This window comes from Phyllostomus discolor, chromosome 2, assembly GCF_004126475.2.
Source record: "Phyllostomus discolor isolate MPI-MPIP mPhyDis1 chromosome 2, mPhyDis1.pri.v3, whole genome shotgun sequence".
Taxonomy (NCBI): Eukaryota; Metazoa; Chordata; class Mammalia; order Chiroptera; family Phyllostomidae; genus Phyllostomus; species Phyllostomus discolor.
In genome coordinates this window covers 133,813,881-133,838,604 of record NC_040904.2, presented here as the reverse complement: position 1 = coordinate 133,838,604, position 24,724 = coordinate 133,813,881, and the positions used below count along the sequence as shown (strand labels likewise).

General features: G+C 37.6%; 1 pseudogene; it reads right to left on the bottom strand.

Moving 5' to 3' along the window:
- Window positions 1-1,078: 1,078 nt before the first annotated feature.
- The window catches only part of LOC114513988, a 122,094-nt pseudogene continuing 98,448 nt past the window's right edge, over window positions 1,079-24,724 (bottom strand).

Below are 24,724 nucleotides of genomic sequence, written 5' to 3'. Positions count from 1 at the left end.
CCCATCAGACTGTCAGCTGATTTCTCAAAAGAGGCCTTACAGGCAAGAAGGGGCTGGAAAGAAATATTCCAAGTCATGAAAGACAAGGACCTACATCCCAGATTGCTCTATCCAGCAAAGCTTTCATTTAGAATGGAAGAGAAGATAAAGTGCTTTTCAGATAAGGTCAAATTAAAGGAGTTCATCATCACCAAGCCCTTACTTTATGAAATGCTAAAGGGACTTATCTAAGAAAAGAAGATAAAGAAAAGACATGTATAGTAAAAGGACAGCAAACTCACAATTATTAACAACCACACCTAAAGCAAAACCAAAAGAAACTAAGTAAACAACTAGAATAGGAACAGAACCACAGAAATAGAGGGCACAAGGGGGGGCTAGCAGTAGGGGTGGGAGGAGGAGAGAGGGGGAAAAGGTATAGAGAATAAGTAGCATAGAATGTAGGTTGAAAATAGATAGGGGGAGGGCAAGAATAGTACGGGAAATGTAGAAGCTAAAGAACTCATAAGTATGACACATGGACATGGACTAAAGGGGGGGAATGTGGGTGGGAGAGGGGGCACAGGGTGGAGGGGAGTGAAGGGGGAAATGGGACAACTGTAATAGCATAATCAATAAAATATATTTAAAAAACATAAAAAAAAAGAAGAAATGAATCCCAGACAGGTCAAGTATATTGTTCATAGCCGAAGGTAGTATATGCATAAAGAGAATTCAAACTCAACTGTCTAATTCCATAGTCTTTGCTCTCAACAACTAAAATTGCTCTAAAATCTTTTCTGAAATTACTATTAATTTCCAGAAGTTAATATATCTAATTAAAGTACTTATTTATTTTAATGGTAGAACTTAATCTTTATTTACAGGGCATGTGATTCATAAAATTTCTCATGGAATAAGAAACCCATTGAGAGGAAAAGTTTTATACAGTGTGTAGAGTTAGGAACTGTTCAAGTATAGTTTGAATGTAAAAAGTGTTACAATAACAAATCACATTTAAAAAGAGTTCTTAGTAGAGAAACAGTGAGACAAACTTATACCAAACACAATACACAACAAATGACATTTTACGCCTCAGTTACACAATCTCAAAGTTAAAGGTCCCAAAAGTGCCATCCTGAACTTGGAACGTATAGCCATCAGAGGTAGTTTCTGGCCCAACTTTTTGATCTTCCTCTTGCCATACAGAGAACTACTTCTCAATCAAGTTTAATAAACCTTTGTATACATTCATTTTCATAGTTTTGTAAAGCTTCTACTTTGTCTAAACCTCCACATTATTCAACCATTATACTAAGTTTCTCAGTTTCACCTCATTTCTCAGAAGCCTGGAAGATATTTTAAATGGCATCCAGAATAACTTAGAACTATTTTGGTATCTTTGACAGTTAAGAGGTTCACCAATGGTTCTATTATGCTACAGTGAACAAGATATACAGTCTTTTTAACTGTTCCACCATGTGTATATTTGGTCATAGCCCATACAGCTTCCTTTTGTGCTTTAAAATCTGCCTTAGGGAGAACAACAATGAGGAATGGGACTAATGTATGATTCACTACTTGCTGTATCTGGTCCTGGAGGCCAGCTGTGATGTTTGACATTGCCCATGTAGTTTCCTTCTGGATATTAGTCTTAGAGTTCATTAGTAGGCTGGGAAAGATGGCAAGTGCTCCTGCATCTATTACAACCTGAGTCTGTTCATCTGTCCCAATGACAATATGTCCTATGGCTCTTTGCACAGGAGTCACAGTTGGCAATTGAGTAGCTCCCAGGAGCTTCACAAATTGGGGCACAGTTCCTGTTTTCAATCCACCCATTTGGACCAACAGTAAGGTAGAAAATGGCCCATCAGCTACCTGGGTCGTCATGATGCAGGAAACAAACTAAAGCAAGAAGAATCCGCTCAACAGCATCTAATGGGTGTGCAGGATTCTTGTTGTGACAAAGGTTTGAAAGTGTCCAGGTAAGATTACATAAGGAACCACCTGCTAAAGATGACATATTAGGAACTGCAACAAGAGCCAACAGTGGATCAACTGCACTGTACTTGATAACCAAGTCTCAGAAAACTGAGCCATTACCTGTGATATTTCCTACAGCTCATACGGCTCATTCACTGATGTGAGCATGGGAAGAAACCAACAGAAAAATGAATGCCGAGATGGAACCTCCATCTACTACAGCCTTGGTCTGTTCCAATGTCCCAGAAGCAATGTTAGTGAGGGCCCAAGCAGGCTCAAATTGAATGGGATTATAGTCCATTCTGTTCAAGAAGGACACAAATTTTAGAATCAAATCAGCCTAGATTATGTTGTCCTTGGGTGGCTATTTTTCCCTAGAAAGCAGTTTCCTTGTAGCCTGAATATCTTGGAGTTGGCTTTCCAAATTGTTGCTATTTATACTTTAGACAGTAGCCTCAGCAGACTAATTTATAGTGCCCTGGTTGTTGCACTTTTCCTGTAGTGGAGAAGTAGCACCATCAGGAAATGAGCTTACATTTCTTTTTCAGCATCTGTTCATCCTTCTTAGCTTTTCTCAGCTCCATGTTAATTTCTATTTGCCAGCATCTCATTTCTGTACTGTCTTTCCTCTTGTTCTTAAATCTGTTAAGGCAGACAGCTGGTGACCTAGCATTGCCATTGGTGGACGTGGTTATAAGACATAGGGAGACAGCTACACAGCTGGCTCAGACTTTTCACAGGAAACGGTACAGGACAGACAGGCTATGGTTTGGTTGCTCTGCAAATGTCCAACACTGAACGGCTCGAAGACCATGTGGTAAAGTAATTCATTTTTAAACTCCCAAGTGAATGATTAATCATGCACCTTTTACCTACAGTCAGTGCACTACTTGCCAGTTTTCCAAAGCCTATTCCAAACTGAAACTCAATGCCCAAGTGCTGTATGGCCATATGTAGGGATCTTTCTTGGAGTAGAGAAGCATTTTTCTTCTGTCAAGATGAAGCTAAAGTAAAAAGACAGGAAGGGAAAAGTTTGATTTGGGTTTCATTTATCTCAGGAGCTCTTTGACAATCTGCTGAGCTGCTGTTTTATGCAGTGAGACTTTGCAGACCATGTCAAGACAGCTTGCAGACAACTCATTTTTTATTTAGGAAATGTGTGCTTAATGGCTTCAGTGTCTGAAGTTTCTTTTGAATCAAATTTTGTAGTGTGCTTGCTTTGGTTTCATTTCATTTGAAAGTTGGCAGAAGAGGCGTTGTGAATGAAAACTTTCCTTATTTATGTACTTTTCTCTGCACAGAGAAGAGACAGAACATGAATTAATTATGACTCCATGTGAAACCAATACCTTGGTGACAGAAATCTTGATGTGTCTTAATGTATTTTATTACGATATTATATATGTAATGATTGTATTTTCACTACTTCTTCATTTACACAACGAACACAAATAATTTATATTGGTGTGATTTAATGTGTTCTGTTTCAGGTGGGGGTGTGAGTTTCTCTTATGCCAGTGTTTGTTTTTTCATGTTAACACTGAAGATACAGAGTTTACAGAGCCAGCATGTTTCAAATACAAAAATTAGTTTTTCTTTCACTTATTTTCACCATAAATTTGCAGTATTCATTAAAATAATAATAATCTGCCCTGGCTGGAGTAGCTCAGCGGATTGAGTGTAGGCTGCTAACCAAAGTGTCCCAGGTTTGATTCCCAGTCAGGGTGCATGCCTGAGTTTCAGGCCATGACCCCCAGCAACCGCACATTGATATTTCTCTCTCTCTCTCTCTCTTTCTCCTTCCCTTCCCTCTCTAAAAATAAATAAATAAAATCTTTAAAAAATAAATAAAATAAAATAATAATAATATCAGAATATTCATATTAATTATACATCTGGACTCTGCTAAATACACATGGATGTCCACACTAATGCCAAATTCTATATGAATTTTATTTAAGCATCAAAACCTGTGAAATATTAGTAATTCCAGCCTTTGCATCTTTTTCAGGACCCTCAAATGAGCTTTTGAAGTCAGTGAATTCTGAATTATAAATCATTTTTTCAGAAATATAATAGATAAGAAGTCGTTTCAGGTACATTTGGTATTACTAATCATGGCTTTTCATGATCATTCAATTATATGGGTGAAATCTTACTTGGCAGAGGATATTTTCTTACGGTAGTTGATATGATTCTCTCACAGCAGGTTCCCAAGTTTTCAATCCCTGACGTGAATGCTTTGATTTCTTTTCAAAGACAGGAAGAATCTTTTGCTATGTGCTGTGCAGTTGTAAGCAAAAATGCAAAGATTTTAGAAAGTGGGTAATTGAGTTCTGTTATCATAGGCATACCTCATTTTATTGCACCATTAAGAACATTCTTACTCTACAGGGCAAGGAATCAATTTAAGGGTTGTACCAGTTGCTGAATATGTCTTTTGACCAATTCCAAAGACCTCAGCAGGTAAAAACATACTGCTTTGACCTATTACAGTTACTTAACCTCTTTCCATCATTTCTGGCAAATAGGTGCCACTACTTTGTCCCTAATTCACTGAGACAACATTATCTTCATTTAATTCAGATAGTCCAGTTCAAGGCAGCAGTTCCCCCTGTCATACATGCATACAAAAAACAACACCATTGAGCTCCTAAAAAATGTCAGTGCTCCCTTTGTTTGTATATTTCTCAAAGTCTGGGAGAACAGACATCTATATGACCTTCCCGAAGGATATACTTAAGAAGTTGGTGAGTAGATCTTACATGACTCCATATAGTGCTCTGATGTCTCTGAGCTTTTTGAGAACTTTCTCTATATTATTCCATGGAAATGCTGGTGTTTTAAGACTATCTCCCTATAGTTCAATTTTAGGTCCAGATATCAGACAGTCACAAAACAAACTCTTAAAGTCATTCCTATATATTCTAGCGAACACAGTGAATCCAGAATCTCTGCTTAGTATATCCATGTTGACTTATGCCAAATTAAAAAGTACATTCCTTCCATTCTCACATTCCCTTGGGATCCATTCTCGCACATATTCCTCAGGAATTTGTTGATGTAAATTGGCAAAATCTCGCAAGTCTTTGGGTGTTTACGACATTGTCTCATTGTTGACAATTTGTGTCTGACCCTCAGGAGACTGCCAGACCTTGAGTCTGGACATAGGTCTAGAAGCAATGAGAGGTGGTAGGGGTAAGTTCTTAAAAAGATCAACAGTCTCCTACAAGGCAACTATAATAGGGAAGACTCTTAGTTTTTAAAGGAGAGAGAGAGATTAAACTCTGCAGACCAGATAGGAAGACATACTTTTGCTGTAGAAAAAAGCTCAACTTATTTTATGGGTCCAAGGTAACCTATTTCACTGGATTTTGCCATCAATCCCCAACTTAATTTTCAGTGTCCCAATCCTTCCTAACTGCTGCTCTAAGTATTTTAAAAAGATACTTTATGCGATTGTGCATTAAATTTGTGTTGTAATTCAGCCACATGCACAATTAGATTTGGGATTTTCTTTTCAAAAATCTACCACCACAGATACAAGAAATAAGAGATTCTTTTAGGGAAACCATAGAAACGGTCTGGTTCTATATCCTTGACCTGGAAATTTAAAGCTCTGAGGGCACAATTTTTTTTCCATGAGTTTTTCAGCATACTAAAAAGAAATATCAAACCCAATTATATTCCTTATTTACACTACAATGTTCTTTTGTAGTAAGTACTTAACCACACAAAGACAAAACTTCTATAGTCACTATGTTATAGGTGTTCACAGGTGGGAATTTAACTGTTTTGTTACCAGTGATCCTTTACCAATGGTGAAGCATTCATTAATGCCTTTAAACTGATCGTGCCAGAGAAGCAATTCCAGACTCTCAGTCCTAAAGTTCTGTAACCTTAAAACCATCTCTGATACCAATAACTTTATCTATTATGGCTTAATCAGGTCCACAAGTCCACAATGAACATTATGGAATTATACTTCATATAACTGTGGGAGAGGCTAGGGAAGTAAAATTCTGAAAAAATGAGTTGAAGAATCAAAGAATATTCACTAGTGAGTCCTGATACAGTTGAGTGAGCTGTAGCTTGAAAAGAGAAATGGAAGCCTGAAACATCTGGCTCTTGGAAAAGTTCCAGAAAGAGGAGCTAGTAAAGCTTTTCAAAAGACCTTGACTTTCTGTGACTACCACTTTTGTGAGTTCATAATCAATCATGTTGTGGTGGGTTGAGCTGTTGTAGGTGAGGAAGGTGGACAGTTGTAGGGATTCTAGACATGGTGTGGGCAAGAGGAAGGACAAAATGAGTCCTGTCTCCAACTGAGCCAGTATTCTTCGTCTAGCCCACAATGACCTTCAGAGCATAGCTGCAGCTTCACTTTGTCTCTCAATATCATGCAATTTCACTTTTAGCCAAGGCTGATCTTGTAGAACCCGAGGATGAAGAGTCTGGGAAATATAATTTCTAGTGTAATCATGTTAACAATAGAGTAATCTTGGATACTAGGTTAAGGGAGTTTACTATAAGGCAGAGACATAAACCTTTTAATATGTATCATTCACTTAATCTTTATAACAACCTATATAATTAGTGCTGTGTTTATCTTGATTTTTTACTTGAAAAATACCAAAATAAATATGATAATAAAGTTACTCATAAGTCCACCATGGGTACATACAAATATAGAAAAAGAAAAGATGTTACCTTCCTCCTCCAATCCCATCTTCTACCTGTGTGCCCCCAACCTAAATGTAAGTACAGTCAGCCCACCATATCTGGGGGATCTATATCTCAACCAACTACAAATCAAAATTATTCTTAAGAAAAATTCCAGAAAATTTATACCTAGACAATACAACAACTACTTACATAGCATTTACATTGCATTAGGTATTGTAAGTAATCTAGAGCTGATTTAAAGTATACAGGAGCATGTATATAGGTTATATGCAAGTATTATACCATTTATATAAAGAGCTTAAGAATCTGTAAATTTTGATATCCTCAGGGGATTCTGAAACCAGTCCCCTGGGATACATAAGGTTAAATGTAGTGTTCACTATTTGGTGCATATCCTTCCCAACTCTTTTCTATGCTTGCAAGAGAATAAGGATTCCTAGAGAAATTTTGAGGGCTCGGAAAACAAAGAACCTCCCAGATTGTTTGTAATCTTCAGTGAGAGAATGGGAAAACATGAAATATGATTGTGATGTAAATCCCAAAGTGACATAGGAACTCGGAACCTCATATAGCTTAATTTATAAAAATAAAGAAATGTGTGTTTTGTTCATACCTGTGTTTATAAACTAATATTCATCCTGGTTCCTTTAGCTACGGTTCTTGCTTTAATTCCTTTCAACTCTCTTCTCCTGCTGAACAATATATATGGTAGAAATTATACCAGTCAGTTAGTCTATGTCAAGCAGGTATCTTATTGTACTCTGGACCCAAGATAACCTTTCAAGTTTAGCCATCTTGGTCTCACACCTTTGTAATTTAGAAAAGATTAGCAAAGAAAAATCTAAGTAAAGAATTTGTTCCATTATCATGCTTAGATTTGACTATAGTGTTTAAAAATTCTTCCTTCCTTTCCTGTTCTTTCCTCTTCCTTGTGGACAGAGTATATATACTTTTCCACCCCATTTGGGCTTGGCAATATGACCTGCTTTGATCAGTGGAATTTGAGCAGAAGTGATATGGTATGATTATTACCAGAAAGCTGACCTTGACGTAGAGATTGAAGCAAAGCCACCTGGGGTAAGTTTTTAAGCCCTGAATGGGAAGGAAACTTCTGTATTAAAAATCGTAAGAGTTTCCAGTGGATTAATATGTAGAATTATTTGAGCAACAACTAGTTTTTCTAACTATGGATGCAAAAGGGTAAAGGGTCCTTTCTCTAAATACATGGGAAAAGGATTCAATACCAGGTGTATGTTAAAAAAAACATGATCATTATTATGTTGACAATAACATTCAGGAAGAAAAATCCAACAATAAAGAGTAAACATAGAGATTTCTTTAAATAAAGCACTATTTGCCAGATTCTCTTTAATTCTTGGATGAATAAAATAGCTGCTGGTAAGTTAACTACCAAAGTAAATGGTTTATGACCAAAGTTATAATAAAATGAAAATTAATAGTAGTGAGCATTTGAATTATTAAATAAAAAGAATGAAAGCAGGTATTAATTTTTAAAAATCTGCAACCTCAGAATTAAGAGTGAAACACTAAGAAATCCCCATTAAAATCAGAAGTGAGGGTTTACCCAGTATCATTGTTACAGAACACACAAGGGGGGGCCTGGGATGATATACTATTATTGAAAGAAGGCCCCGGGTCCGTTATGTCCGCCGCCCTAGGAAAGACGTCTCTCAATGCCAGAGATTTGTGAAAAGGAAAAGAAATGTTTATTTAATGCTATACAAACTTAAAGTAGTGACCTAATGTCTTTATCAAAAAAAAATCTTAAAGTCCCTAAAAACACCCACAAACACACAGTCCTTCCTTCCTTCCCCCTTTGCCCAGTCCAGAGTACCGTATCTCAGGAAAGGAAATAGAAGTCCATGGCTTAGGTAGTCTTCTGGTTCTTCCCAGTTAGAACTCCATCTCGACTGGGAGACCTCCCTGGATTCCCCGCACCCTCGGCTGAGTCGCCAGGATCTCTGCTAACACCAGGTGGTGGTTCCCCCTTCTAAAGCTGTGGGGGTCCCCACTCTGCCACAGGCACGTGGTCCTCTCTCCCAGGGCCACGGGAGTCTCCACTCTGCTAAAGACATGTGGTTCTCCCCTCCAAGCCTGCCATGTGGTTCTCCCTCTCTCAGGGCTGCAGGAGTCTCCACTCTGTCAAGGCCGCGTGGTTTCTCTCCCAATGGCTGCCGTGTCTGGGTTTAAATCCCCCGCACCAATCTTCTTCTGCAGGCCCATTTCCAACTCCTCCTACACTTGGGCACACTTGCCCTCAATCTGCTGTCTTCTCCAGCTTTTCTGGTCGCCATCGTGGGTCTGGGCAGGTGTCACCCCATGTCATGGAGCCAATCTTCTCCCAGCTCCCACGCAGGTGCTGTAACTCAGGGGACTTACCTCCCAGGTCCCACCTTGGGGGGAAGGTCCCTTTCCATCCCCCTGGCCTTGAGCATGGCCATAGCTATTTAGCATATCTAAGTGACCAGCCAAAGGCTATAGGTATGCTAAATGACCATGCCATGGATTAGCTGCAAAGCTGCCCTGCATGTTCTTGCTCTGTGCGCCCCTTCCCCCAACTCATACCTGTGGGGGAAGGGGTGAAGACACCTTAAAATCTCCTGGACACCTTGAGTTCTGGACCCCATTTCAAATGCCTATTTGGGGTCCCCTCTCTTGGCTGCACCCTGTAACATCATCACTAAAATGAGACATTGTGGGACCCTTGCCCAATGAATAATATAAAGAAGAAATGAAAAGCCAGTTCAATTCTTTATAAGGGTTATCATCCCAACAAATTAAAAAATACTCCTCTAGAGAAAAAATTGTAAAATTAATGAGTTAATTCAAAGGTATATACTAAATAAGCATAAAAACATTAGTAGTATATAACCTAGACAGAACAAAATGGATATTTTAATTAGAATATAAACAATTCAAAATTGCTGACAAAAAGTATAAAATACATACAAGTAACCTTAAGAGAAAATATGCTGAATATATATGAAAAAATCTATAAAATTTCACTGAGAATCTTAGATAGGACTGTGGAATAATTACAAAACCACACTCTGCACCCAGCTGAGATGATAAGACATTAAGAGTCTTCTGTAATTACTATGAAGGTTTAATGCTATTTAAGTCATATCCCAAAGTAAATGGTGCAGCTCTGAAAGGTCACAGCATCACTTACTGAGACTGGTAAGAGTTGTGTGCATGAGCCAGGGACAGGGAAAATAAATAAGGTCCCCAGGGGGACCCAGTTCCATATTGCAGAACAGCAGAGTGCCATTCTAAAAGTCAGTGCATTTGGAAAGAGAAATGAGCAATAAAAACAGTGAGAAGAAAAAGACGAAATAATTGTTGTTTGCAATAAATATGACATATTTAAAAAACAAGAAATGAAGTAAAAACTATTAGAAACAATAAAAAAAGTGGAGTAGGAGGCTAATTACAAAACCAAAATATAAGAGCAACAGCTTTTCAATATATAAACCAAAGTGAGTTGCAAAACTCAATGAATAAGTAGCTATTATTTTCAATAGGAATAACAAAATAAGATAAAACATTTAGGAACAAACCTAACAAGAACTGTGTAAGTCTTATACAAAGAAAAGTTTAAAACCCTATTGAGGCATATTAGAAAGCCTTGAAAAAATGAAAACACATAACTTGTTTGTGGAAACCAAAATTTCACACTGTAAAGTTTTTAATTCTCTCTAAGTTAATCTATTGAATCAATACTAAATTGAAGCAAAATAAATTAACAGAAAAAAAATTAATTTTAATCTGTTAAACTAATGTGCAGAACTGGTCAAGAAAAAATAAAATTGATGAAGGAGCTCAAAATAATATTAAAATATAATAGAGTTAAATAAGTTAGAGCAGCTGGGTAGAAGCAAAGTAATACACCCATGGCTCTCAAATAATGCAGAGGAACTAACTACGTAGGGTGCATTTTAACTCTGAAATTTCCCTGTGGGCCAAACACAAAAATTCTGATTTTCTAGGTGAGGGTTAAGCTGTGGAAATATGCATTTTTAAAACAAGATTCCGAGCTGATTGTAACAAATACAATTATCCTTTCCTTAACTAATCTGCCAATTTGACTCTATCTTCACTATGAAACATGATGAGACATCCAGTGCCCTCTGCACACTGAAAACACAGCCAATTGGCCACACTCTGGCATTCCCACAAATTAGTTCCCATGGTTGAGTCTGACCTTTCTCAGAGCTAAAACTAAAAACTATGAACTGTTTATGCCTGCCTATGCCAAATAATTACCTACTTCAATTAAATATTACATAAACCCATGGAGTGAGTGTTCAAAAATAAGGTTGTTCATATTAAAACTAAATTAAATGTTTTAGAAAAATACAATAAAAGTAAATTGCTGAAGCAATCTTTTGAACAAATGTGGGTAAGAAAACTGTAATGGATTAGTACAAAAACTATAAAAAACTAGAAGAATTCACAGATTACTCACAAATATCTTTGTTTAAGATCTTGCTCCACTTAAGAGAAAAATATAAACATCATTAATGCAAACCCGATAACAAAAATATTAACAGAACCACAGTCAAAGAGAACACCTGAGACCTAATTCAAAAGTACAGCAAATAAATGTGCATTCATGTTTTTAATTAAAATATTTAGGGTATTATTTTTTAATGATTCTCCACTTTAACCAGGTTTTTGATCAACAGAGAAAATACTATCTCCAATAATTTTGGCTGAGAATACCTCTTCTCTAATAAAAAATAAAACACAATTGGGGAAACACTAGACAAATAGTCAATTAAACAGTGTTCATAGATGGATGGGTTAAATTGGAAATTTAGAAAATATTCCAAATAGATGGAGGAATGATAAATCAATAAAGAATGTTAACAAATTCAACTAGTCATTTGGAAAAATATTATACAGCTGTATCTCTTTTGTATTCCTCCCCCCAAAAAAACTTGAAAAGGAAAACAAATATAATAAGGTCAGAAATGTATGAATATGTACTAAATATTTTAATATAATTGTAATGAGACAGATCTTTTAAGCACGACATTATATGAAAATCATAAAGGTGTTAAAAACTGGACAACCAAAAGAATGACTTATGCTAAACCCCACACCACGAAACTGAGACAATTCTAGTTTCAGCTCTCTCAGAAATGGCATCTTAAACCAGTTAATCAGGAATCACCTGGTCAGTCTTAGTTAAGCAATCTGCCTGTCAGACCCCTGCCATTCTCTAAAGGAAAGTAACTTCAGAATAACCAACCCACTTTTTTGCCCAGTATGTGTAACTTCCTTATTCCTATTCTCTTCTGCTTGTCTTTCCCTTTGAACAACTCTTCAGAGATCCCTTCTACCTGCTAGAATGAATGTGCTCAATTCTAATTTATTTTTGCTCAAATAAACTTTAAAAAATTTTAATGTCGCCCTGGCTGGCATAGCTCAGTGGATTGAGCGCGGGCTGCGAACCAAAGTGTCGCAGGTTCGATTCCCAGTCAGGGTACAAGGGTACATGCCTGGGTTGCAGGCCATGACCCCCCAGCAACCGCACATTGATGTTTCTTTTTCTCTTTCTCTCTCTTTCTTTCTCTCTCTCTCTCTCTCCCTTCCCTCTCTAAATAAATAAATAAATAAATAAATAAAATCTTTTTAAAAATCCCTACCATAACCTTGCTTTAAAAAAAAAAAAATTAATGTCTCTGTTTACCTTTTGAATTTTCTTAGTGTGGAAAACAAAACCGAAAGGACTGTCCCCCTGTCCCCTCCCAGTCCCCAAGATCAAGAAGCACCCCAGCAGGGACCTGCTAGGTCCCTTGAGCTCCCTACTTTCACCCTGCCTCAGGTGGGAAAGTTTCTGGGAGTTTCACAGCTTTCGTGTTGTAAGCTCTCAGACTTTAAGCAATTTGCCCCTAAATTTGGTCCACTGGATTCAGTCTAAGTCTAACTTAGAAACCGGACTAATTTCAGGATCAAACTGGGTCCACTTAGTAATTACACTGAGCCGGGCTTAAACAGGGCTGGGCCCAATGTGAGGCCTCAGGTGAGTAAAATTTTGTCTGAAGGCTGAACAAGATTAACTTCACAAAGATAATCATGAATTACAGTGACCACGGCTGAGAAATTTTAACTTGAATAAGCTCATCTATTTATAAGGTACCCTAAGAAAAATGGGTTTTAGCTAAGCATTCAACATAAAGGGTGGAGAGAAATTTTTTTTTCTCCTCTCTAGTTACCTGGGATCAGGATAAGATGGCTGGAACACCTGACTAGCTCCAGGGCCTGCACACCAGATCCTGGGAAAACTGGGAGAGCCAGCAAAGGGTGAGAATCCTTGCTAAAGTCAGCTTTCCTAGATCTACATCTGTGATGTCTGGTCGAGAGAGAAAGGTAAAATTTCACATTGTCCCTTCCTATCCAAATTTAGATTGACAACCAAATAAATAGGAAGAATTAGATCTTCAATTGTGACTTGTGAATTTGCTTTCAGGTATTGATGGATTGTCCATCCAATCTTTCCCTCCCAGGGACAGCTGTTGCTTCATTGTTGGCCTCGTTTTGAGTCCTGAGAACTTGTCCTGGCAGCTGTCAGATTGGGAGCCCCAGTAGTACGGCGGGACAGAAATGTGGGTCAAATTCCACTTGCAGTTTGGGTCCTACTAACCGTTGTCATCTCAGGAATCCTGGCATAGTGCATGCAAGTAGAAGATTCTCTAACAGTAGGTTCTTCGTTAGCCCAGAATCAGAGCAAAACTACTTCCTTTTTATTAAATTTTTAATTGTATTCTTCCATTACCATTTATCCACATTAGACTCCCTTCCAGCCTGCAATCACCACACTGTTGTCCATGTCCATGAGCCCTTTTTCCTTTTTGCTCAATCTCTCCACCCCCCAGTACCTGTCACCCTGCTCTCCATCTGTGAGTCTCTCTGTTTTGCTTGTTAGTTCAGTATGTTCATTATATTCCACATGACTGAGATCTTACGGTACTTGTGTTTCTCTGACTGGCTTATTTCACTTAGCATAATGCTCTCCAGGTTCATCCTTGATGTCATAAAGGGTAAAATTGTCTTCTTTTTTATAGCTGAGTAGTATTCCCTTGTGTAAATATCCCATAGTGGTTTTATCCACTCATGATGCGCGTGGGTCACCGACCAGCAGTGATCACAGAACACTGTGGATGGCTCATCGAAAAACACGCGAGAAAAAAACATGCACAGAGACAAACTAGTTTCTGTGGGGAAGTAGGAACGAAATGGCCACCCCTAGTGGGGAGCACGCCAATTTACCATCCATACCTGCTTTTATTGGGCTCATTTTGCATAATAATTCAGGTAAAGTACAGTACTCATCAGGGGGAAGTAAGGAACTATAGAAAACAAGGAACTCTGCCGGTCTATTGAGTCGGGGTCAAAGAGCTGTAAGACTTTGAGGAACAAACTAACTTCCTCCTTGGACCCCTCTCATTCAACTGAGAGCATTCTAAACAAAGAAGGTTTCACAGGAATTTACATATTCTTTCTTAGGCCTGATCACCCAGGGAATCCGCCCTTTTCAGCACAGAGCTACACCACCCTGTCATTGTTTCAGGCTTAGGTGGAGCAAGGGAACTAAGGCAATAAGGAGATTTTCTCCCAGACGATGAGAACTCAGGCTATGTCAAAGCCGAGGAGCGAGGGTCCATCACCCCCTTTTGCTGCAGCCCCCCAAGTCCTTCTTTTGGGGGGCCTCCCACGTGATCATGCCTGTCTTAGGTCGTTCCCCCCGTGGGGAATCTTATCCATCTTTGGCTAACCGACCAAGCTTTCTGGGGTTCAGTTATGAATAAAGCAGCAGAAGCAGCATTCCTGCCAGGGAGATAAGCTTTTGTCTCCTTGCTGGCTTAAGGTTCCGAGGGCGTTCCCTTAGCCTTAGCCTAGGCGGGGCTTTCAGCTTCTGATACCAGTCAGGGCAGTTCCCAACACACTCATCTACTTGTGGGAGGAACTCCAGCCCGCAGAATTCCTTCTGTCTACCATGAATAAGAAATAAACCATCCCAGACAAAATCTTGCCGTTCTGGCAGGAAAGGGGGTGGCGATTGCCTCTAGTGGAGAATGCCCCAAGCCTTTCTCCCAAGTGGCTTTTATTGGGAATGTTATGTGTAGGTGTATACAGCATACATGCATAGTTCATCAATCAATGTCAAAAGGCTATAGTGATGCAGAAACAGGTATTATCTATAGATAACAATTGAAGGTACACATAGATTTTTCACAGGTCAGGGTCTATTAGTCATGCTGACGCCAGAGGGTCTTTAAGATGTGTTTCATGAGATAAAGAGTTTACTCCTTATGCCTTGAACTTAAACATCTGGTTTTTATAACCAAGACTATACAAAACAAAGCAGAGCAAGCTTCAAAGATACAATGTATTTATCAGGCCTGATTCCCACAGGAGCCCTTGGTATTAGAGTCAGGTCTTGCCTGGGATCTGCGTTTTTACCTGGTTTTCCAGGAAGACTTACTAGCCCCTTTCAGGGTTTGCTCTCATGAGGTTACAGTCTCAGAAACTTCAGGCACAACTATAAAGGACACATAGACAAAACCAAGGTGGGGTAGAATAAAGGGAGGGAGTTGGGGGTGTCTGGGGTGGAGGGGAGAGGTAGAGGGAAAAGACAGAAAACTGTACTTGAACAATAAAATTTAGAAAATAAAAGAAAGAAAAATAAATATATGACAAGGCAGCTGATGTTGATTAGGAGAACCATACAAGGTCCCAAGATGCCTACTTTGAAGAGGACTGAGCTGTCATTATTCATATGTACAGTATTTCCTGTGTCTTGTATCTTCTTCAATACATGTCTCTATTTTTCATAGTATATGTATGAATACTTTCTGGACAGACAAAAGTGATAAAAAAATTTTCAAGATCTCTGTGAAATGTGAATTATTCAACAGAAAAAGATATAGGTAAATTGAAAAGAACCAGAAATTTCAGTGAAACTGGGAGTTCTCCAAAGAGATATTTTTCCATCTTCCAAGAAATAAGTTAGCTCTTTTCTAAGATCTCAATAAATTTTCCTTTTTCTAAAGCCTTAAACAGAGGATGAATGGGGCAATATCACTGAAAGCCTCTTCAGGGATTTTGCTAATGAAAATTCAGTCTGAGCAGGAGCTCGTCATTCTTATTATGTTATGTTTCTTTTCATGGCACTGCTTTGCACTTGCACTGTAGTATAGCTCTCTGTTTTCAGATAACCAATGGGAGCCTGGTTTCTCTTCATGATATGAGTGCCTTAGTGTCTTAGTTTATATGGCAATTCCATGGGGAAAAATTCAGGGCTACATCTAGCAACAGTGAATGCTTAGTATATATAATACTAAAATAAGGTATATATTTCTCTCTGCATTTTTCCAAATAATACACATTTATTCAGGGGAAAAGAGCCACCAGTCATCTTCAATAATAAAATAATACACACATACACACATGAACGCAAATGCTCCTCCTCCATTTACACACACAGGCACACACATAAACAAAACACATCTTCATGGTTTAACAGGTCCCAAATCTGATATTCGTACTTGATGTACATCAGAGTGTCATAAGTTTTGGCAAGTCACAAAGTTCTAGTGGTATGAGAAGAGAAGGCATCCTCAATACAGAATAACAACTGTCAATTAGATGTAGCTCCTGGCCTACCTCTCATTTCATGGAGAGAAATTGCAAACATAAATAAACAATAAAAAACTTTTCTCAGAAAAATGTGCATGACATTAGAGCCCAAAACTCACAGCTTTAGTAAGCTGAAGAAAATATAAATTTAAGGCCTTAGAGCAAGATCTTCCCTTCTCTCCAGCATAGATTATAAAAGGATGTTGATGCTTCAGGAGTTCCAGAGGATGCCCTGTGGAGGAGGGAGCAGGGTTTGTTATGAGAATACAATGCAATATGCAATAACAATCTATGAGAAGTAATAGTAACAGACAACCATAAAAGCTTCTAGAGCTCAAGAAAGGAGTCAAGTTGTATCACTTAGTAGACTATAGAACTTTGTTGGGGGCTGCCCTGCCTGGTCTCAGGAAGCTGTAACCCCCCGTGACTTAGGCCGAGTGAAAGACCTCTGGACCAGGAGCCACTGAAGGAGACAAAACTTATTTCCCTGGCATGAAAGGCAGACAATGACGGGTAACAATTCTCTTGGATAGAGAATGAATCTAAGACAGACGCGTTTACGAAGGAATGACAGAAAACAGACTCACGGGGCTGTGGAAATGAAGGGATGATCAGACATCAACCCCTGCCCGCTTGGCTTTGTCAAAGCCTGAATCTTTGCTCTTGGATGTGAGAAATCTGAGTCTCCTGGCTGCCTTTGTCTTCTGAGACCTGCAGGGCCAAAACAGCCCAGACCAGAAACCACGGAGTAATCAGGCCTGGGATATAGAATATGCAAGATCCTGTGAGATCTGTTTGCTAGAGGATGTTATTAACTTGGAATTTAAAAGCACAGGCAGGAAACTTTTGGAACCTGTACCTCTTTCATATGTTAAAAACACCAAACCTGCCCGGAATCTCAGCAGGACTTCTGCCCCCGACCTTTGTAAGTTGTTTACATGTTTTGATGTTTTCTGCCAGACTGTGAATCCACAAACTAAGGCTGTTTTCTCAATAAAAAGCTGCTTGGGTATGGACATGGGGTGCTCCCCATGTGAGGAGTGGCCATGGCACCCTCCAAGAGAGAGGGTGGCCTAGGCACTCCCCACGGGAGGAGTGGCCCTGCTGTTCTGATTCCCCCACAGGTCTGTGTATGTTATTAGCATGTTTCAACGAACATCCACAGCCAAGGTGGGTACTGCTGGCCAGTATCCTCCACAGAACTTGGCATCTGAATACACATGAGAATCTCCACAGAGTGTACTGGGGAAAAAACATAACGACATATGGCATATATATATATATATATATATATATGGTATGTGTGTGTGTGTGTGTGAGAGAGAGAGATGCTGTGTTAAAAAGTAAAATTGTGTGTATCTAAAATGCAACATAGAGGAGAGCATATAAATCCATACGTAGATAAATGCAGTAAATGGTAAGAGTGGTTAACACTGGATGACTAGATGTGTACACTTTCAATATTCCTTTTTTTTGCAATATTTTATCTGATATATCTCCCTAGGCAAGGGAAGCAAAAGAAAAAATAAACAAATGGGACCATATCAAACTAAAAAAATTTGCACTACAAAGGAGGCCATCAACAAAATAAAAAGAGAACCCACAGAATGGGAGAACATATTCACTGATACATCTTATAAAGTGTTAATACCCACAATTTATAAAGAACTTAATGCAACTCAATACCAAAAAAAGCAAACAATCCAATTTAAAAAATGGGCAAAGGACTTGAATAGACACTTCTCCAAAGAGGACATACAGATGGCTAATAGATATATGAAAAGATGCTCAATATCACTAATCATCAGAGAAATGAAAATTAAAATCTCAGTGAGAAATCATCTGACATGGGTCAGAATGGCTATCATAAATAAATCAACAAACAACAAGCGCTGGCAAGGATGTGGAGAAGAGGGAACCATTTTGCACTATTAGTGGGAATGCAGACCGGTGTAGCCACTGTGGAAAGCAGTATGGATTTACATCGAAAAATAATTCTTTCTATAATTTTCGTTTTCCAATTTTCCCATGATTATGAAGTATGCTTTATAATATGCAATGCTTTATATATGAAAAGTTAACAGTGTTAAGATGATATTTATCTATAATTTAGTAATAAAAATAATGCAAAGAAATCGATGCATCATCAAAACCCTTGGACAGACATCCAAAGACGCTAGCTTTAGAAAATTTAAAGGTATCAGATTTTCTGTTTAAATTAGTGCTTTAATGCATAATTGTTACAGGGTGCAGCCAAGACGGGGGCCCCAAATAGGCATTTGAAATGCGGTCCAGAACTTAAGGTGTCCAGGAGATTTTAAGATGTCTCCATCCCCCACCCCAGGGTGTGGGTTGGGTGAAGGGACAAATGAAACAAGACCATTGAGAGCTGTTTTGCATAGCAACAGCCTTGCAGCTAACCTCTGGGTTGGTCATTTAACATATCTATAGCCTTTGGCTGGTTGCATAGATATGTTAAGTAGCTGTGATCAGCTCTAAGACAGGGGAACAGAAGTAACTTCCCCACCCAGAAGTAACTTCCCCACCTAGATGTAACTGGGGGGGGGGGGGGGGGGCAGGTCCCCTGAGTTACAGCGCCTGTGTGGGAGCTCAGAGAGGATTGGCTCCAGGACATGGGGCCACACCTGCCCAGACTCATGATGGCAGCCCAGTAAAGCTGGAAGGATACGAGTTCCAGCATGTGAAGCCGAGTGTGGGAGGAGTTGGAAATGGGGCTGCAGAAGAAGATTGGCCGCGGGGATTTAAAAACCCAGATTTGGCGGCCATTGAGAAGGAGAACCATGCTGCTTTAGGGAGGAAAACCATGCTGCTTTATGGAGGAGAACCATGTGGCCTTGATGGAGTGGAGACTCCTGCAGCCCTGAGAAGGAGAGCCATGCACAACCCTGAGAAGGAAAGCCATGCACAGCCCTGAGGAGGTGAGCCATGCGCAGCCCTGAGGAAGAGAGCCATGTGTCTTTGGCAGAGTGGGGACTCCCATGGCCCTGGGAGAGAGGACCACGTGCCTGTACCAGAGTGGGGACCCCCACAGCTTTAGAAGGGGGAACCACCACCTGGTTTTAGCAGAGATCCTGGCGACTCAGCCGAGGGTGCCGGGAACCCAGGGAGGTCTCCCAGTCGAGATGGAGTTCTAACTGGGAAGAACCAGAGGACTGCCTGAGCCATGGACCTCTATTTCCTTTCTTGAGATACGGTACTCTGGACTGGGCAAAGGGGGAAGGAAGGACTGTGTCTGTTTGTGGGTGTATTTAGGGACTTTGGGATTTTGGTGAAGACATTAGGTCACTACTTTAAGTTTGTATAGCATTAAATAAACGTTTCCTTTCATTTTCACAAATCTCTGGCATTGAGAGACGTCTTTCCTCTGGCGGCGGACATAACGGACCTGGGGCCTTCTTTCAATAATAGTATATTATCCCAGGCCCCCCTTGTTGTGTTCTGTAACATAAGGTTCACTGTTATGTCCAATGTTGGCTCAAATTTATAAAATAACATCACATAGTCTCTTATATTGTTGGAGAACATATTTACCTAGTAATTGAACTTATTTTTAAAATATAAATCTGCTTATTCTTTCAAAAATAAAATTGTAAAAATTTCACTTTAATCATATTATTGCATAAGATTATATAAACATTTCTCTAGCTGAATTTTATAATTTATTTACTATCCAGATGCAATGAAGAAAAAAGTAAAAGGTAAAAATGCTAGGCTTTATAAAAATATTGCTAACATAATATTTATTTTCCATTTAAATAGCAATGCAGATATACTGCTGAAGAAATATTTCCATAAGGCATGCATAAATATCCTGGTTATTGATCCCTTAAGAACTTTTGTGCTATAATAAGTTTGATGACTAGGGGAATGTTTCTATAGCATTTCTCACATTATTACATTTTTTCCTATTATTTTAATCTTTCATTTTTAGTTTAAAACATAGAAGGTAATTATTACTTTGTTTTTTATCATATTCATTGGGGTGACATTTATCCCTTCTTTGCTCTCTTCCTTTTCTCCCCACCCTCTTTCCCTCTGGCTATCCCCATAGTGTTGTCTGTATATATACAGTTTTTTGCTTAATCTGTTCACCTTGTTTTACCCAGTGCCCCAAACTCTCCTCTCCTTCTAACAGCTCTCAGTCTGTTCTATGTGTCTATGCTTCTGTTTCTATTATGTTTTTTTAATTATTTTGTTCATTAGATTCTACATATATGTGAGATTATATGGTATTTGTATTCCTCTGCCTGACTTTTTTCACTTAGCATATTTTCCAGGTCTATCCATGCTGTTGTGAAAGATAAGATTTCCATCTTTTTTATAGTTGAATAGTATCCCACTATGTAAATGTGCCACAGCTTTCCTATCCACTCATCTACTGATGGATACTTGGGCTGCTTACAGATTTTGGCTATTGTAAAAAATGGTGCAATAAACATAGGGGTACATATATTCTTTTGAATTAGTGTTTTGGGTTTATTCAGATCTGTTCCCAGAAGTTGAATTTCTGAGTCAAAAGGTATTTTTAATTTTTTGAGGAAGAAAATAATGTTTCCATAGTGGCTGCACCACTCTGCATTATTACATTTTATGCTGTATACTACTCTTAACTGCTATCAAATGGTGGAATATCTTTGTACTGTTTACCTTTTAACCCAGAAAACTAATATTTAAGCAGAGGCAAAGATATGTATTGCACATATGCTTGCATATATATATGCTATATACACATATACACCTATGTACACATAGGATATTATGGGATTCATGCTAAAAAAAATAAAATAAATTATGGCAGACTGAATGATAGATAGGAAGAGATGACTAAGAAAGGAAGGTGCTTGCCCAAGGAGAATCAATGTCAAATTCAGAAAAACAAGTAAGGGGTTTGTTTTATTCCTCACCTCACCTCCACTTTTTGATACAACCCTATTAGCATAATATTTCCCATTGTGTTTCTCAGAAGCTTAATTTCTGGAAATACTAGTATGAAAAAAACCCATTTTGATCAAGAAATATAGAAAAGGTAAAGGGATTAAGAAGGAAAAAAAATCTCATAGACAGGACAACAGTATGGTGATTACCAGAGGGAAAGGTGGGTGGGGGAAGGTAGAAGAGGGTAAGGGAGGAATAAATGGTTATGGAAGGAGACTTGACTTTGGGTGGTGAACACACAATTCAGTATACAGATGAAGTATTATAGAATTGTACACTTGAAACCTACAGAATTTTATTAAACAATATCACTCCGATATATTTAATTTAAAAATGGGGACACTACATAATAGCTGTCAGCAAGATTCTGCAAGGTACATTAGAATATTAAAGGCTCTAAGGCCATACCACCCTAAACACACCGAATCTCATCTGATCTCACAAGCTAAGCAGTATTGGGCCTGGTTAGTACTTGGATGGGAGAATATTAAAGGCTCTGAGATATCCTCTGGTAAATAAATCTGTCCAATTTTTTCCAGCCTATATTGCAATGAAAATGTTTTAAAGTAATATTCAACAGAACCCACAGAAATACATCATCTAATCCCTACCTCTCGCTGTCCCACTTAGTTTTTAAATATTAAATTTATACATTTATAGAACATTATAAAATTTATAATGTTCTAATGTTCTATGTTCTATAAATGTTCTAATTTTCAATGTTATACAGTACTTTTTTCTGAGTTTTTCTCACATGCTTTTAAAAATTCTTTGCATCTTTCCCATATTTCTTATTCCTCTGCTTGCTCTCACATCTTTATTTTACTAGTTTATTTATTCTTTAATGCTTATTCAAAACACTTATATTATTATGTTTCTTTAACAGATTTTTCATTCCTCTTCATTATTTTCTTTGTTTCTAATTACCTTTTCAAACACCCTGATTATCTTCATGGACCCTTCTATTTGTTTTAATTATTTTCCCTTCAACTTCTTTCTTTATTCTGCAAATCCCTACTCTGTATCCTGCCCTCATGTGTACATGCACACAGGATTGGGTATATTCACTATGTGCTGCCTTAGCACTGTCATGTAGTTGTCTTTGCATCTATCTCTCATACTATAAGCTCTAAGAGTTAGAATCAACCATAGTGCTCAGAGAATTTATACAATATTTAATTATTGAACAAATAAGTGAATGAATGGATAATGCTGTTTATGTGACTATTCTTCAAAGATTCTTGAACTTATTTCTGCAAAGTATATCATAAATATTTCATTGTTGGAATGCACTTGCTATTGCTGTGTTTTCCTTGATTGAATAGAAATTTGTTTTATGGAGACCATTGATTCCAAAGAGACAGGTAATAGCACTTAGTAGTTGGGTTTAACAAATTCTTTTCAAATATTAACCTGAACCAATCAATTTTGAGAAGTAACTTTGTACTGATTGACATACCTAATCAAAATAGTGAAAACATCAAAACCTTTTATGTTAAAAAAATAAATCTTTTGATTGCTAATAAAGAATACAAGACCCCCAAAATCCTAAACAAAAATAAATTTAAAATCATCTACATTTGAATGAAAGTCAGATGGTCATTAACTATATTTTATGCTTGGTTTATTTAAAACAACATGTTAAACATGATATAAGGACCAAAGTCTACTTACTAAAAATAAATTATACCTAATTGCAATACAGAGCACTAGAATTTTAAACATACAGAAGAATAATATAATTTTAAAAATCTGCATCACTTCACTCAAAGAACATTAAATATTTATTATGCTCTGATAGGTTGATTCATTTGTGGAGTCAATGATTAATCACTCTGAAACCTTCCAATCTTTTATAAATATCAAAAACTTAATAATTGCTTCACAGATCCTAAGTAGACTAGAATCCACAGACTCAATATATCAAGGGAAATGGATATATGTTTAAAAGATGGGTGCTTTAAAGTAAATAGACTAAATCTCAAATGTTCATATTTTGAAATGTTTGCTTTTATAAAAGAGACCAGTATGATGACCAGAAGATAAAAATAACATCATTTCTAGGCATAGATGTAGCATATGTATCAGCAAAACATAGCAAACTCACTGTCAATTTTTCTTTTGAAAATAAATATTAAATATGTGTTTAACTGACAGTATGAATTGAGGAGGAAAAAGAAAATACATAAATTAAATTTATAAATTATTACTTCAGCCATTTGTATTAACTCTATTCTCCAACTAGATAAGAAATGTTAGAATTAACTACATTGAGTTTCAACTCCTTTATATGCTCATCCTTCTATTGTAATAGCCATAACTTTTAGGATAAGAATAATAACAATTAATATTGGTTTTATATTTATTGGGTGTATATGCCCTATACCACAAACTTTATATATGCACTTATTTAAATTTTTAATAACTTATTAATAGGTTTTATGATGGCAAAACCTCACCATAATGTAATAAGCAATGTATAAAACTTTTAACTGCATAATGTATGAAATAATGTTGTTATGAGTGTAATTAAATGATTAGGTTGAGCCTGCACAGGATTTGAGGGGACAAGAATTTTTGAGATGCAAAGATACAACTTTCTGGTCCCAGCTGTAGCTTGCTTGGTATCACCTAGTTGTTTCTTTAAGTTTTGTGGATTTAATACATTGTTTCTAGTATTTATTTTGCATTATATAAAAGTTATGTGTATATGTCCTGGTCAGTGTGGCTTAGTTGGTTGTAGGTTGTACTGTAAACTAAAATGTCATGAGTTCAATTCTCTGTCAGGGCACATGCCTCAGTTGCAGATTTGGTCCCTAGTTGGAGTGTGTACAAGAGGCAACCAATCTGTGTTTCTCTCTCTCACATCAATATTTCTCTCCCTCTCTATCCTTTCTTTCTACTGTCTCTAAAATCAATAACCATGTTCTCAGGTAAGGATTTAAAAAGTTGCATGTATATATTATTATATAAATGTACATTCTTCTTGCAGAAAATTCAGTAAGTACAAACAAGCAGAAAGAGGGTAAAAAGTCTCTCATAGTTCTACCACACAAAGATGTCCACTTTTAAGACTTGGATGCTGTGTTAACTAACCTCCAAGATGGCCCCAATAATAGTTGCTCATTCTGGCTTAAATATCTCCATGTGCCTTGACAATGATGGTTAATATTTCCAGGTCATAGGCAGCAGTTTCAGGAATTTTTCAATACCCATTTTGTCAATCAGATATAGGGTGACTGAACTGAGAAAATGCTACTGACTTGGGAATTCATCCACTGTCCCTCTTCTCAAAATGGAATAACCTGTCATTCACACATCTGGCTTTTGCTCCTATCCAAATATTATTATAGCTCCCTACACATGCAGTATGATTAATAGAAATTTGATGCAGAAAAACCCAATACTAATTGCATTATTGGAATTTTTGTTATTACCAGGTGTTATGATTTTA